At 42.1% G+C, this 13981-nt stretch overlaps 1 protein-coding gene across 2 annotated transcripts in view; it reads left to right on the top strand.

The window, feature by feature from the left end:
- Nucleotides 1-13981, top strand: part of grm8b (glutamate receptor, metabotropic 8b) — a 312271-nt gene that overhangs the window by 163041 nt on the left and 135249 nt on the right. The gene's annotated exons all lie outside the window — the stretch shown is intronic.

Raw genomic sequence — 13981 nt, 5'->3', positions numbered from 1 at the left:
CTCCTGGGTTAGGTGTGTGAGTGTGTGGAGTTTTGCGCGCAGGTCAATAACGTATTGAATTTCATTTTTGCTCGGTGAAGGTCCCTCCTCCCAATTTTCCCGCAGCACATCTAGGATGCCACGCAGCTTATGCCCAGATAATAATTAGAATGGGGAGAACCCCATGGAGGCTTGTGGGACCTCTCGCACTGTGAAAAGCAGGGGCTCAAGCCATTTATCCCAGTTACGTGCGTCCTCGCTTACAAACTTTTTAATTATGTTTTTGAGGGTGCGATTAAACCGTTCGACTAAGCCATTCGTTTGTGGGTGATAAACGCTGGTGCGGATCGGCTTGATTCCCAGTAACCCATACAGTTTGTGCAGTGTGCGTGACATAAACATAGTGCCCCGATCAGTCAGAATCACTTTGGGGATTCCGACTCGGGAGATGACGTGGAAGAGTGCTTCCGCAATACTACGTGCTGAGATATTGCAAAGCAGCACTGCTTCCGGATATCGCCTTGCATCCAGCACACTGGCCCAGGTTCTCTCTTTGCACCGGTGTTCCGGATATCACTCATCTGAGGGGCGGAAGACACAGACACAGAAGTAGGAAACATTAGGACACCGCGGGTGCGGCGGGCCGGCTGGGGTGGAGCCGGCCCTCGCCTCTGCGGTGGGGGAATGGGGCGAGGGCGAGGAACAGAAGGGGGGAGAGAGGGGAGGGGAGAAGGAGAGACACGCTGTCCTGCCATTGGAACGGCCGCCATATGGTCCTCCACCAGCTCAATGGCCTGATCCAGCGACGCCGGGCGATGGCAATGGACCCACTCCGCGGTTCCTTCCGGAAGTTGAGCGATGAACTGCTCCAGTGCCACCAGATCGATGATTTCCTTGGCGTCGCGGTTGTCATCCCTCAGCCATCGGCAGCAGGTGTCCCGGAGTTGCTGGCCAAACGCGAATGGCTGGCCGACCTCCTCCAGGCACAGCCCGTGGAAGCACTGCCGCTGCTGCTCCAGAGTGCGACCAACGCGCTGGAGGACGGCCCTGTGGAGGTCCGCGTAGACCAGTCGGCTGTCGGTGGGGAGATGTAGCGCAGCCAGCTGCGCCTCGCTCGTGAGCAGGGGAAGGAGGCGCGCCGCGCGTTGTTCCACTGGCCAACCCCACGTCTCTGCTGCCTGCTCAAAGAGAGCGAGGAAGGCCTCGGGGTCGTCGTGCGGGCCCATCTTCATTAGGGTGAGGTGGGGCGGGCTCGCAGCGGTGGAGGTAGTGGACCCCGCCGACACGAGTAGGTGCCGGAATGCCTGGCGATCTTCCTGCTGCGCCAGCACCAGGGCCTCGAACCTTTGCTCCTGTTCCTTCTGGAGGGCGACCAGCGCCTGGTGTTGGCTCTGTTGGGCCGTGGCGAGGGCATGGATCAGGTCCTTGAAGGTGGAGGACTCCATAGGGCTGTTCTCTCCTGCGCTCCGTTCCCGGGTTTCGGCACCACTGTAGCAAGTGTTCTAGGTGGGTGGAGCACAGAAGCACGGCAGGCCAGAACTGAGTTCTCAAAAACTCGTTTATTGTAGCTTTTCAGCTTTTAACTACACACATACACACACGCACGCACACAAGTATCCAGGTTAGGAGTAGCTCCCTTCTTCCGCTCTCCCTCTCCTCTTATAGGGCGCGGTCACTGGGGAAGACACACAAACACAGGTTAATTCCCATCAGGTGCAGTGATTCCGCCACTTACCTTCGCTGGCTCTGCCCTCCATTCACAGACTGACGCTTGACCACGCCCCCGCTGCCAGTGTTACTTAAGTAGTTTTTCACCAGATGATTTATTCTCACTTGAGTAATTGTCTTGATTACTACTTTTACTTTTAATCAAGTGAATTATTACTACACCAGCAGGATTTTTACTCAAGTCTGTGTGTTTTGTAATCTGGAGCGTTTTGTACTCCAATATTGCTGATAATTGACTGATCAAATGACAGTGCAAATCCTGTGACAAATACAAGCCTAAGCCACTAAAGGAAATATTGGCTAATGAAGAAAGGTTTGGCTAAAAAATTGAAACTGAGATACTGAAATGCAATTATTGCCTATGACAAATGTGAGCTGGTGTAATTGTAGCTAACTTGTCTGGTAATTTAGTGAATGTTTATGGAGTTTTATTCCTATCTTTCATGAAGAGCATGGCCTTTCAATTTAAGAGCAATATTTATTTTATACATTCATTTCACATTCAGGTTTTGCAGTGTTTTCATGTAAATTTGCTTTGCTCCTGCTAAAAAAAACAAACAAACCTGCCCTCTCTCTCTTAAAAGGAGTCTGCTCATGCTCAGACTGCTTTAGTGCCCTTGCAAATCTTCTGCTCACAGATTTCTATACTCTCTCTCTCACTCAGATTTTGGTGATACAACCCTATCAAAATTCACCAACCAACAGAATGCAAAGTATGATGTTGACCAATAAAATGTTGGGAGAAGACACCTGGCACATAGTCAGCATTCCAATTCAACCCAAAGGTGATCAGTGGGGTTGAGGTCAGGGCTCTGTGTAGGCCACTTGAATTCTCCCACATCAACTTTGGCAAACTATGTCTTTATGGACCAGAGTTTGTACAAAGACATTCTAGACAATTCTGTGTTTCCAAGTATGTGGCAACAGTTTGAGGGAACCCTGCATGAACTGAACTGCAGTCAGTATTGCACTGATGCAGATTTACTGCAGTCAGTGCTGAAAGCACATAATTCTAACAATATAAACCAGATTTGGACAGCATGGCTGCAGGTAGCATTGTTCCTCACAGCTCCAGGGTCCATGGTTCCTGAGCTCAGTAACAGATTCTCCATGTTTTCTCTGTGTTCCTTTTTTGCAAATTCACCATACATCCATGTGGATTTCCTGGGTTCTCCAGTTTCTTCTGATCTACGATTAAACTGCACAGAGGTGTGAATGTGTGCGTGCATTGTGCCCTGCAGTGGTGTCCACAGGATTTGGGTCCATCACAACCCTGGCCAGTGTAAAGCAGTGAATCAAAGTAATATCAAACAACGAATAATATGTACCTGAGTTCGTCCCCTTGAAGTTTACTTTTGTCTCTTATGGGTTCAACAGTGCAAGTCATAAATTAAATTCCACTGATTTTCAACCATTATTCATTTTAAAAATTTAGGTTATGTTATCAAAAAAAAGTCCAGTAATGTGGTTTCTTTTTTTTCCCATAAATTTGAATGGTGGGCGGCACAGTGGTGTAGTGATTAGCACTGTCGCCTCACAGCAAGAAGGTCCTGGGTTCGAGCCCAGCGGCTGGCGAGGGCCTTTCTGTGTGGAGTTTGCATGTTCTCCCTGTGTCTGCGTGGGTTTCCTCCGGGTGCTCCGGTTTCCCCCACAGTCCAAAGACATGCATGCTAGGCTAATTGGTGGCTCTAAATTGACCGTAGGTGTGAATGTGAGTGTGAATGGTTGTCTGTGTCTATGTGTCAGCCCTGTGATGACCTGGCAACTTGTCCAGGGTGTACCCCGCCTCTTGCCCATAGTCAGCTGGGATAGGCTCCAGCTTGCCTGCGACCCTGTAGAACAGGATAAGTGGCTGGATGGATGGAAATTTGAATGGTCTGACAGGAAACAGGTGCAGTAAATAACCTTAGCATATATGGATATTTTTGAATGGAACAAGCTATTTGCTTTTGAAAATATATGAATGTAAAAGTTTCACACAAACATTTATACTTGAGTCAAGTAGAAATATCACCAAAACCCACTTCAGTAAAGTGATAAAGTATTTCTGCTCTATTAATGTCCCCTATGACATAGCATATACATTACTTTTCTCCAAAGAGTCTAAAGTTTTACCAGCATATGAGATGATATAGTGCATGGTGTGGAATGCATACATACAAATTGACATGATGGATTTATGCTTTCCCAACAGATGCTGGAAATAAATAAAGGAAATGTAGCTTACTGTTTGAGTGGCATGGGGGCACAGTGAATCTCTCCTTCGATACTAAGCTTGGGTTACTGTAGGTGTGGAATTTACACCTTCTCCCTGTATCATCAGGGGTTTCCCCTGGGTTCTCCACTGTTCAGACAGAAACATGCTTTTTTGGTAATTTCTTGATAGTAGGTTTTTTTTTTTTTTAAACTGTAGTGAATTGCTTATTGTGAAAGTGTGTAAGCACATTCAGCCAAGTGATGAGTCTTGGGTCGCATGCTGGAAAGACTCAATATCTCTGCTGGAGTTTATTGCAGACACTTTAATTTTGGTGGTGAAGAAAATGTGTGGTTTTTTTTCTTCCTGTAGACACACTAACCAGAGAAATCAGGCTTGTTAAAGCCAAGAAGAATCACATTATCCTGTTGTCAAAATGTTATAATGTTAAATACTGTTGATAGCACTCTAAGTGATGTGTATGTGTGTGTACCTCAAAAGAGTACAAGTTTATTTCAGGAAAATAATGTTTTTACTCCTTGTACTGTTTTAACAGCAAGTATTTCATAATTTCAAACTTTTGTCTCTGGCAGTGCTGTTTAAAGACATTTTGTTGTCCATCCATCCATTATCCATAAATGCTTATCCTGTGCAGGATCGTAGGCAAGCTGAAGCCTATCCCAGCTGACTATGGCCGAGAGGCGGGGTACACTCTGGACAAGTCACCAGGTCATCGCAGGGCTGACACATAGAGACAAACAACCATTCACACTCACATTCACACCTACGGTCAATTTAGAGTCACCAGTTAACCTAACCTGCATGTCTTTGGACTGTGGGAGAAACCGGAGCACCCGGAGGAAACCCACGCAGACACGAGAACATGCAAACTCTGCACAGAAAGGCCCCCATTGGCCACTGGGCTCGAACCCAGAACCTTTTTCCTGTGAGGCGACAGTGCTAACCACTACACCACCGTGCCACCTGTTTTGTTGTCATTAGAGTAATTATGGAGAAACAAGAGATGTGTGATGTCAGAAAATGGCAGGCACTTACTGGAGCAGTCACAGGGGAGAGTGGGTGTGTCATAAACTGGTAGACAAAGCCAAATCGAGAGCCAAGCTCAGAGTCAGGGGAAAGCCAAGAGTTGAGCAATATGCAGACTGACTGTAGTAGACTAGACGAGTAACCAGAGTCGGGAACTAACAGAACTAGAGTCAAAGTCACAGGAAGTCAACACTATAAACAATGTCTTAGTTGGGTCAGGTAGTAACACGCTGAGTGGTACATTGCACTGACGGGTTGTTGTTTGAGTCCTTAAAAGGATAGACACAGAACCTTTTATTTTTAAATAAATTTCTGATTGGATAGTATCTCCATCCTTGACTCTTGTATGCTGCATAAATGGGAATAAAAAAATATATTTTTTTGAGAGTTAAAATCGACCGCAAAGTTGGCATTCGAGCTGCCCCGCTGAGCCAGCCAGCTCTGAGTGCGTGACGTCACAGCGATAACCGGTTTTAAGGCTGAGGCCTTTTACACCTATTGACCAAAGTCATATAAATAGAAATTTATGGTGAAAGTAAGAAATACCGTTACCTACTTGCTCAACTAAGACTGATTTAACTTCATTGATTGTGGGTTGACTCTCATTAAAACAGGATAGGTGTTATAACTTATGCAACATACATGTACATGCATGCATTTTCACTGATAAAACATAAAAGGCTAATTAAATAATCAGATGAACTGAGACAATTCTGAAGCAAATTAAATTCTGAGACATTCTGAAGCAAATTAAATACCGGTAATCTTATACTACACAGTAAAAATCATAGTGTCAATTTTACTCTTTAAGAGTTGAATTTAACTCTCTGTCAGATAACATTTGGTCCCACTCAAAATCAGTGTAAAATTTACTCTATAGCCAGTGTAAGATTTTTAGAGTTAATTTTACTCTATTTTGTGTCAAAATTAACAATGAGGTGTGTAAAAATATTTAACACTATAGATAGTGTAAGATTTTCAGAGTTAATCTGACTCTATATTGTATTTTCGCGGGGAATCATCAGCCTGCAGAGTAGATTTTGTCGTTGTGTGCAAGTGGGAATTAACTCTCACTTTTGACACTACCATTTAGACGATTTTACTCTGCATAGTGTTATAACTACTCTATCCAGAGGAAAATAGGCTTACACTGCAATATTGACACTCCATTTTTTACTGTGTAGTCACTTAATACACAATACAAGTTACATGTATTAATCTAAATGCAGGTAAACAAATGAGAATCGCAGCTTACCCATCTGTGTTCTCACTTCTTGAAGGCCGATCTTGTGGCCAATTGTTTTGAAACAATCTGACTTTCAGTTGTTCATTCAGTTCTTCGTTCATTCGCTTCTTCCATGTAAGGGCGAGATATTGCTGCTGAGGCAAGTATATCCAGCAGAAAAATCAGACGGCTGGTCCACTCATTCTCCATTTTCTCCATACTGAGTACTCCGCTATTACTGCTCGGCTCAGGCAATTACTAAAACCTGGGACGTGACAGGACATCACCAGTTTTAGCAACAACCGCAGGGAGGTCACTGCCCGAGCGATAATATATTCCGTTCCATCCCGTCCCGGGTTTTAGCAACAACCCTCGGCTCACACTCTGGGAGAACTGGTGCAACTGAACTTACTTTCCTTTTTTAAAAAAATAATAAAATAAATAAATACTTTCCTTTTCTTGTAGTTTTCTTTTCCTTTAATTGTTGGTACTGCACCCTCTTTCAATACTGGCTTATAGCCAACGCTCCTCAACAGATCAGAGGTCTCGTATGAGTCTTCAGTAAAATGTGCAGAGCAGAGGAGAAACCACTTCATAGGCGCCCAATGTGCCCATGAACTTCTCGCAAAACACGTCCAAATCTTTGCAGTTTGAACATTCTTGGGCCATGAATGCAACGTAAATCCACCTTCTGTCATGTTCCTACACCCGCCAGCAACACATCTACGTGGCATGGCGATAAATTAGCTCAAACTGGAGGATCGGAGTTGAAGTCAGCTTTGCAGTTTTAGTATAGCGGAAATGGCAATGAGACCGATAGACTTCCTGCTGTGACATCAAGGTCATTCACTCAGACCGCTACCTATACGAATCACTTTAATAATAAAAATTACTACATTAGATTTATTGTTAAAGCTTAAAATATTCCTATGCCATTTTTGAGGTCTCAAGGCATTTATAAACAAAAGTGAGGCCATGGTTCTGCATATATGCTTTAAGTACTCTTAGTAAATGAGGTGCAGGTGTGGTGCTGATTAGAATTACAGAGAGGGAGGGCCGTGAGGTGTTTGGGAGTTGTAGTCTGTGCCAGCCATGTTTGGAGGCTGCCATGGACTCTGGTTGCTAGCGCTATGTGTGACACATGAATCTTTGGGTTGCAGTGAATGGATTTGATTCATTTCATCTCATTATGGTTCATTCATCTCAAAAAATCAGTTCAGTTTCATTCAGTAAACTAAAGACAATATGATTCACTGATTCAAACTTATTTTTTGAATAGTTATTGCTTTTAGTTATAATTATGAATTTTATTAATATAATTATGTTATTAGGCGGCACGGTGGTGTAGTGGTTAGCGCTGTCGCCTCACAGCAAGAAGGTCCTGGGTTCGAGCCCCGGGGCCGGCGAGCGCCTTTCTGTGCGGAGTTTGCATGTTCTCCCCGTGTCCGCGTGGGTTTCCTCCGGGTGCTCCGGTTTCCCCCACAGTCCAAAGACATGCAGGTTAGGTTAACTGGTGACTCTAAATTGACCGTAGGTGTGAGTGTGAATGGTTGTCTGTGTCTATGTGTCAGCCCTGTGATGACCTGGCGACTTGTCCAGGGTGTACCCCGCCTTTCGCCCGTAGTCAGCTGGGATAGGCTCCAGCTTGCCTGCGACCCTGTAGAAGGATAAAGTGGCTAGAGATAATGTGATGTGTGTGATGTGAATTATGTTATTAACTATTTGTAGATGCAATCTTCAATAGAGGATGCTAAACACTTCATGGCATGAATTGTGAGATCCTGACATTATATCCATCCATCCATTATCTGTACAGTAGCTGCTTATCCAGTTCTACAAGCTGGAATCTATCCCAGCTGACTATGGGTGAGAGGTGGGGTACACCCTGGACAAGTTGCCAGGTCATCGCAGGGCTGACACAGAGACAAACTCACATTCACACCTACAGTTAATTTAGAGCCACCATTTAACCTAACCTGCATGTCTTTGGACTGTGGAGGAAACCCACACAGACATGGGGAGAACATGCAAACTCCACACAGAAAGGCCCCCATCAGCCACTGGGCTTGAACCCAGGACCTTCTTACTGTGAGACGACAGTGCTAACCAACTGCACCACCGTGCCACCCCTGACATTATGTGTGATATAATAATGAAGGTATTCAATCTAAAAATACACCGGTTTAAAATAAATCAATATTCTGAAAGGCTAATCTTTCACTCTTTCATCTTTATGCATGTGCTGGATCTGTGATATATTTGTTAGACATTCAGAACACATAGGAGATTGGAAACAATAATAAGACATCAATACTCTGGTACATCTGGGCGGCACGCTTGTCAGGAGCTGTACTCATTCAGGAACAGAATGTCCGTTCAGCTAATAGAGATCCAAAGCTAATAGTTTCTACCTGTCTCACTTCACAAACCCCTCTGGCAACATATATGACTCTGTATCATTGTTCTGGGCTGACATGTTTAATCAAGATGATAAGTCTTTGTGCAGTTTCATTAATGACTCGCAGACCCAGTGCTGTGTGGGTGAGGAGGAATTTCTAATATGCTTCACAGAGTATTTGGCCTGAAACCACAGTGCCAGTTGTACATAACCCACAGCAAGGACATTCTTTATTTTATTTAGTATTTAATGATTGACTAAGATTTAAAATAATAATAATAATAATAATAATAATAATAATAATAATAATAATAATGTGAAAACAGTGAGACCACTGAGCAGTTGCTTGAGTGCCAAACAGGCTTTAAAGGACATGGGACATGGATTTTTTTCTGGGTATAATTATGTATAAAGGACATAAGAAATGCCATCTAAATCACTGCAGGGCGTCAAAAATGTGAAAATCATCACATTATTCAACTTTTTTATACATCAGCGTAAAACAATGATTCGTTAATTAGCTAGGTGGTCACGTGACCCGTGACGTCACAAAAACTTTCCAAGGAGCCAGCGCTTGGGTATCTAATGTGAACAGGTTACCGAAATGGACACCATCGACAGTGACATTCCCGATGTTTCACAGAGATGTGAAGTTAGACCCTATCAATTCGAACCGATAGCTGGAAATTCACATGAACATAGATCTTGTCTTTACTCTGACGGGTCAGATGATTCTGAGAGTGAGAGTTCATTCAATCCCCATGAAACTGAAAGCGGTCGGCTCGATAACACTTCCTGGTAAGTTAAAAACAATTCTGCTCAAAGGCTAATGATCTGTTCAAAGAAGTATTATTTTTGTATCATACATTGAAAGTTCATCATAGATCTAGCTAAAGTCCGTTGCAAGCTAGTTTTTTTTTTGCTGATATTTTTCGAGATTGATTGAGATACAGTCATAGTTCGAATTACGTGGGAGCCAATGGGAGCTGAGCTCCCATTCCCTCAGGCTCCCATGAAAGAAGCAAACTTAATTTTCTGTGGAAGTCTCTCAAATACGTCATATATCACCATAATAAGCTTGAATAGCCTATATCACCATATAAATATAAATAAAACTCGTTTCATTTCTGATCACCATGCAGCCATAACTTTGTATTGAACGTGTTATTAAACCGCAACATGTACGGCTGTACTTCACCACCACACCACTATGCGCGCAAACTGAAATTTGCAGCCTGCAAAATCGAATGTGAAGTTAAGTCCGAAGAAGACTTGTCCTCTATCTCACAACGATCTTCCTTTGTTTAACAATATATATATATATATATACAATATATATATAATTTGTTTAACAATATATATATATCCGGTATATGCAACACCGTGTGTGTGTGTGCGTGCGTGCATGCGCGCGCCTGTGTGTGAAAGCTGTGCACTGCAGTGCGCAAAAGTGCGCTGGTCCAGGAGAGCGAGTATGCATTGCTTTTGTTTTTTTTAAATAGAGACCCCCATAGGGTCAAATTTATAATTCGAACCCTGGATACAGTGCTTCCAGAGTCCGAGATGAAAACATTCAAAATGGCGAAACGCCATCACACAGCCAACAACACTATGCCATTTGGCGAAAGAGATGAGTCAGAATTATGATAATCAATAATTGATACACCCAAAATTATAATACTAATCCTTACCTCGGCTTTCAGCCGCTTAGCGAATGCACCTCGTGGTAGCCGTAGCACTTCGGGTTTCACTCCGCCGTCTTGTTCCTGAATTGGGACGTTGGGAACGGCTCCATCTTTAAGTAACCTCTTAAATTTGGCTTGGCAATTAATATCGCTCAGTACCTGAGTATTAATGTTGAAAGAATCCTCAGTGAAATGGTCCGAACACAGTTTGTGGGAAACAATAGGTACAAAGTTTTTTCTACGACAGCAGTGAGCCCACACTTTCCTCAGCTTCGGGTCCTTGGGGAATGCAAAAAAACTTACTCCAGGGCATTTCCCATTGGAATTATTGCAACCATAAGCAGCACAATACACCATGATGTTCAATGTACGTTAAAAACTATAAAAACAATTTTCTTGTCATCCACTTCTCCATATTCATCTACCCGCTTGTGCTGTGCCCGAAAGTTTTTGTGACGTATGATCACGTGACAGTGGCTCTTCCGGTTGCATATCGGAGCTCGAGCAGAAATGCCATATAATCATCACGAATATAACGATTTTGCTGAATTTAATAGATAATTTTGTATTTGTTGATGCAATTATTTCATATTTTTAATGGAAAGAAACTGATATAGCGTGCATTTATGTTTCATGTTCCATGTCCTTTAAGCATAAGGAAAATTTTCAAAGAAGATCATATACAAAAGTTAAGCACTAAAACTGGCGCAGTATGAAAAGCATGGTTGTCATCTTTGCTATACCCAGGATTTATGATGTTTTTCTGCTTTGGTCTAGCAAACATCTGGGAACCAAGATGATTTGAATGATAGGGTGAAATGTGAATGACCAGGTGGCACGTTGTTGTCTCAGGACGAATGCTGGTTTCATTATGCCACTAATTTGTTGCACCTGGGTGAGTCAAACAGATAAAATGTGCTGCGCATCACTGAAGCCAATCAAGCAAACAAAGCAGTAGCAGCACACTGCATATTAACAGATTTAAACTGTTAAAGAACAATAAATGAAGAAGTTTAATTACACAGACAGCAAACTTTTATTTTAGTTTGATTTCACTGATCATGTAGAAAAAAAGGTGACGATAATATTTGTGTGAATTCCAAGAACAGTAGAGCACAGCATCAAGGTAGACTCGCCTGAAAACAGTAAAATCTTAAGGCTTTTAACAACTCACCTTACACGTTTGGAATCCATCAGCTTGTCACTCACTCACTATCTGTTTTGAGTCAGTTGACACGTCAGATGTGTGCATGACTAGCAGTCTTCAGCAGAGCTCTCCATTCAGCACGGTCTTGAGTTGCCTCCTCTGCGATATTCCGTAGCTTCAAGTCAGCACGGACAGATTCTTTCCAGCTTTTTCAAGGTCGGCCACGGTTGTTTGCGCCTTCAACTTCCACGGTAGTACATCTGTTGATCCAAGAATTACTGTGTTGGACGTGTCCAAACCAACAGAGACGATTGCATCTGAGGACAGTGTCAAGGCAACGGAGATTCAGCATCCGCAGAAGAGAAGACATGCAGACAGTAAAGCCTTTTTTTTTATCGCATGGTTTTTGGCCCAATTTATCTGACACAGGTCGAATGTAGTGCCATTTCAGGTCCAAGCACAGGACCTGGGGGGATAGAGCCTTCTCAGTTGCTGCCCCCACCCTCTGGAACTTACTCCCCAAATCCCTCAGTGACTGCACCGACCTAACCACAGTCAAATCATTGCTCAAGACTCACCTTTTTAAATCTGCCTTTGTTTGATTGTGTTTTGCCTTTTTTTTATTTTGTTATTGCTTTTTATTCTTCTTTGTATGTTTTTATTGATGTTTTCTTTATTCTGTATGATTTTACTGTTATATCAACTTGCCCCTTGTAAAACGTCTTTGAGCATTGTTAAAAGCGCTCTATAAATAAAATGCTTTATTATTATTATTATTATTATTATTATTATTATTATTGTTGTTGTTGTTGAGCCCTGTGATGACCTGGCGACTTGTCCAGGGTGTACCCCGCCTTTCGCCCGTAGTCAGCTGGGATAGGCTCCAGCTTGCCTACGACCCTGTAGAAGGATAAAGCGGCTACAGATAATGAGATGAGATGAGATGAGATGAGATGAGATTATTGTTGTTGTTGTTGTTGTTGTACAAAAGTACCAGTACCAAAGACAGCCAAAGAGAACAAAGTTCTGGTATTGTCTGATTTTTAAAAAATAAAATCTCAGAGCCGCTGCTACAATGTGTGTCTAAAAGCAACCAATAGCGACATGAAACTCATGGAATAGTTACAAATATGGTAAAGGCAATGGCGAAACATAAAATACTAATAAAGTCAGAACTTCCAAGATTAAGAAGTCATAAATTTACAAACCAAAATCTATCATGCTTCCTGGCTACAGTGCATTCTGGTGAAAATCTCTTAGCACTTTATTCTTTTTTTATTGCACAATCGTGGATGAGGGACTGCATTTCCTATAAAACTTGACTCTGCCATTTCAATGGAACATATAAATTTGGACAGAAAGGAAGAATCCACACACTGAAAATAATGGAAAACTGCTCTTGCACAATAATTATACATTTATAAACAGCTAAGACAAAAAAAAAAAGGACACAGATAAACCTGTGTGGTTTATAATCGCTCTCCCATTGCATCCAGGATTCCCAGCTTCCTGGCTGCAATGCATTCTGGGAAATGTAGTTGAAAAGCTCTTTGTGCTTTATTATTTTATATTGCATAATCGAGCTGGAAAGATTGCATTTACTATAACTCTCAGCTCTGCCCCGGCATCTGTGGTGAGATGACGTTGATCCAACCTTGCAAAGTGAAGCAATCTGGTTCCTTGACCCCCCAAAAAAAGAACCTTTTTCTTTTTTCTTGCAAATTTATGACTTTATAACCTCAGAGAATATCAGAGTTTTTTTTCTCTCACAATGATATGATTATTCTTGGAAATTCTGAGTTTATTTCTCAGAATTTTACCCCCTGCCTCAGCTGTGTTTTTTTTTTAATTATTATTTAATTGTTTATCGTTAAGGGAGCTCCACTGTAAATTCTGAGATGGAGAAACCACATTAGCACACATTATGTTAGATGATTCAGGCCAAGACTTTATTGGGATTATCTCATATGGTGTGATAAGTACAGTCTGATACAGTTTAAAAACTGCAGAGATGATGGAAATTACTTCTTTAAGAAAGGATATTAGATAATTAACATAATGATTAAACGTTCATGGTGACAAACGGGTAGAGAATTGTTGTTGCATTTTAGTTTTGATAGAAGTTATTCTCTTCTCACCTTGTCACAATGAAGCTTACACATGATATGACATTAATGTCAAGATGGAACTCAACAACAGTGTTATATTTCAATCATGTTAGATAATAATTCTAAGGAAATACATTTGTTTTAACCAGATTTAAACAGGTCTCCTGCTTTACTGATTTGAGAGTGAGATATTCTCTTCTGAATGCAAATAGAGGCATACGCAGTAGGAAAATTTCTGCTTTTTAGAATGTCAATATTTAATGTGTGCTGGTATTCTAAATAAGGGACACAAAAAGATGATGAATATGTGGCAAGACATTAATGCTATCACTTTCTGCATTAGTGATATGAATGCATGTCATGTTGAGGCTATGAAAGCAGTCTGTCCTGGGTGAAAATTGTCTCTACACCCACTCAAACATTTTTGGGCATGTGTAATGGAGATCAATTACATCGCTAGCTTTTTTCCA

Source organism: Neoarius graeffei, chromosome 2 (assembly GCF_027579695.1).
Source record: "Neoarius graeffei isolate fNeoGra1 chromosome 2, fNeoGra1.pri, whole genome shotgun sequence".
Classification (NCBI taxonomy): domain Eukaryota; kingdom Metazoa; phylum Chordata; class Actinopteri; order Siluriformes; family Ariidae; genus Neoarius; species Neoarius graeffei.
This window is presented reverse-complemented; position numbering and strand designations above follow the sequence as displayed.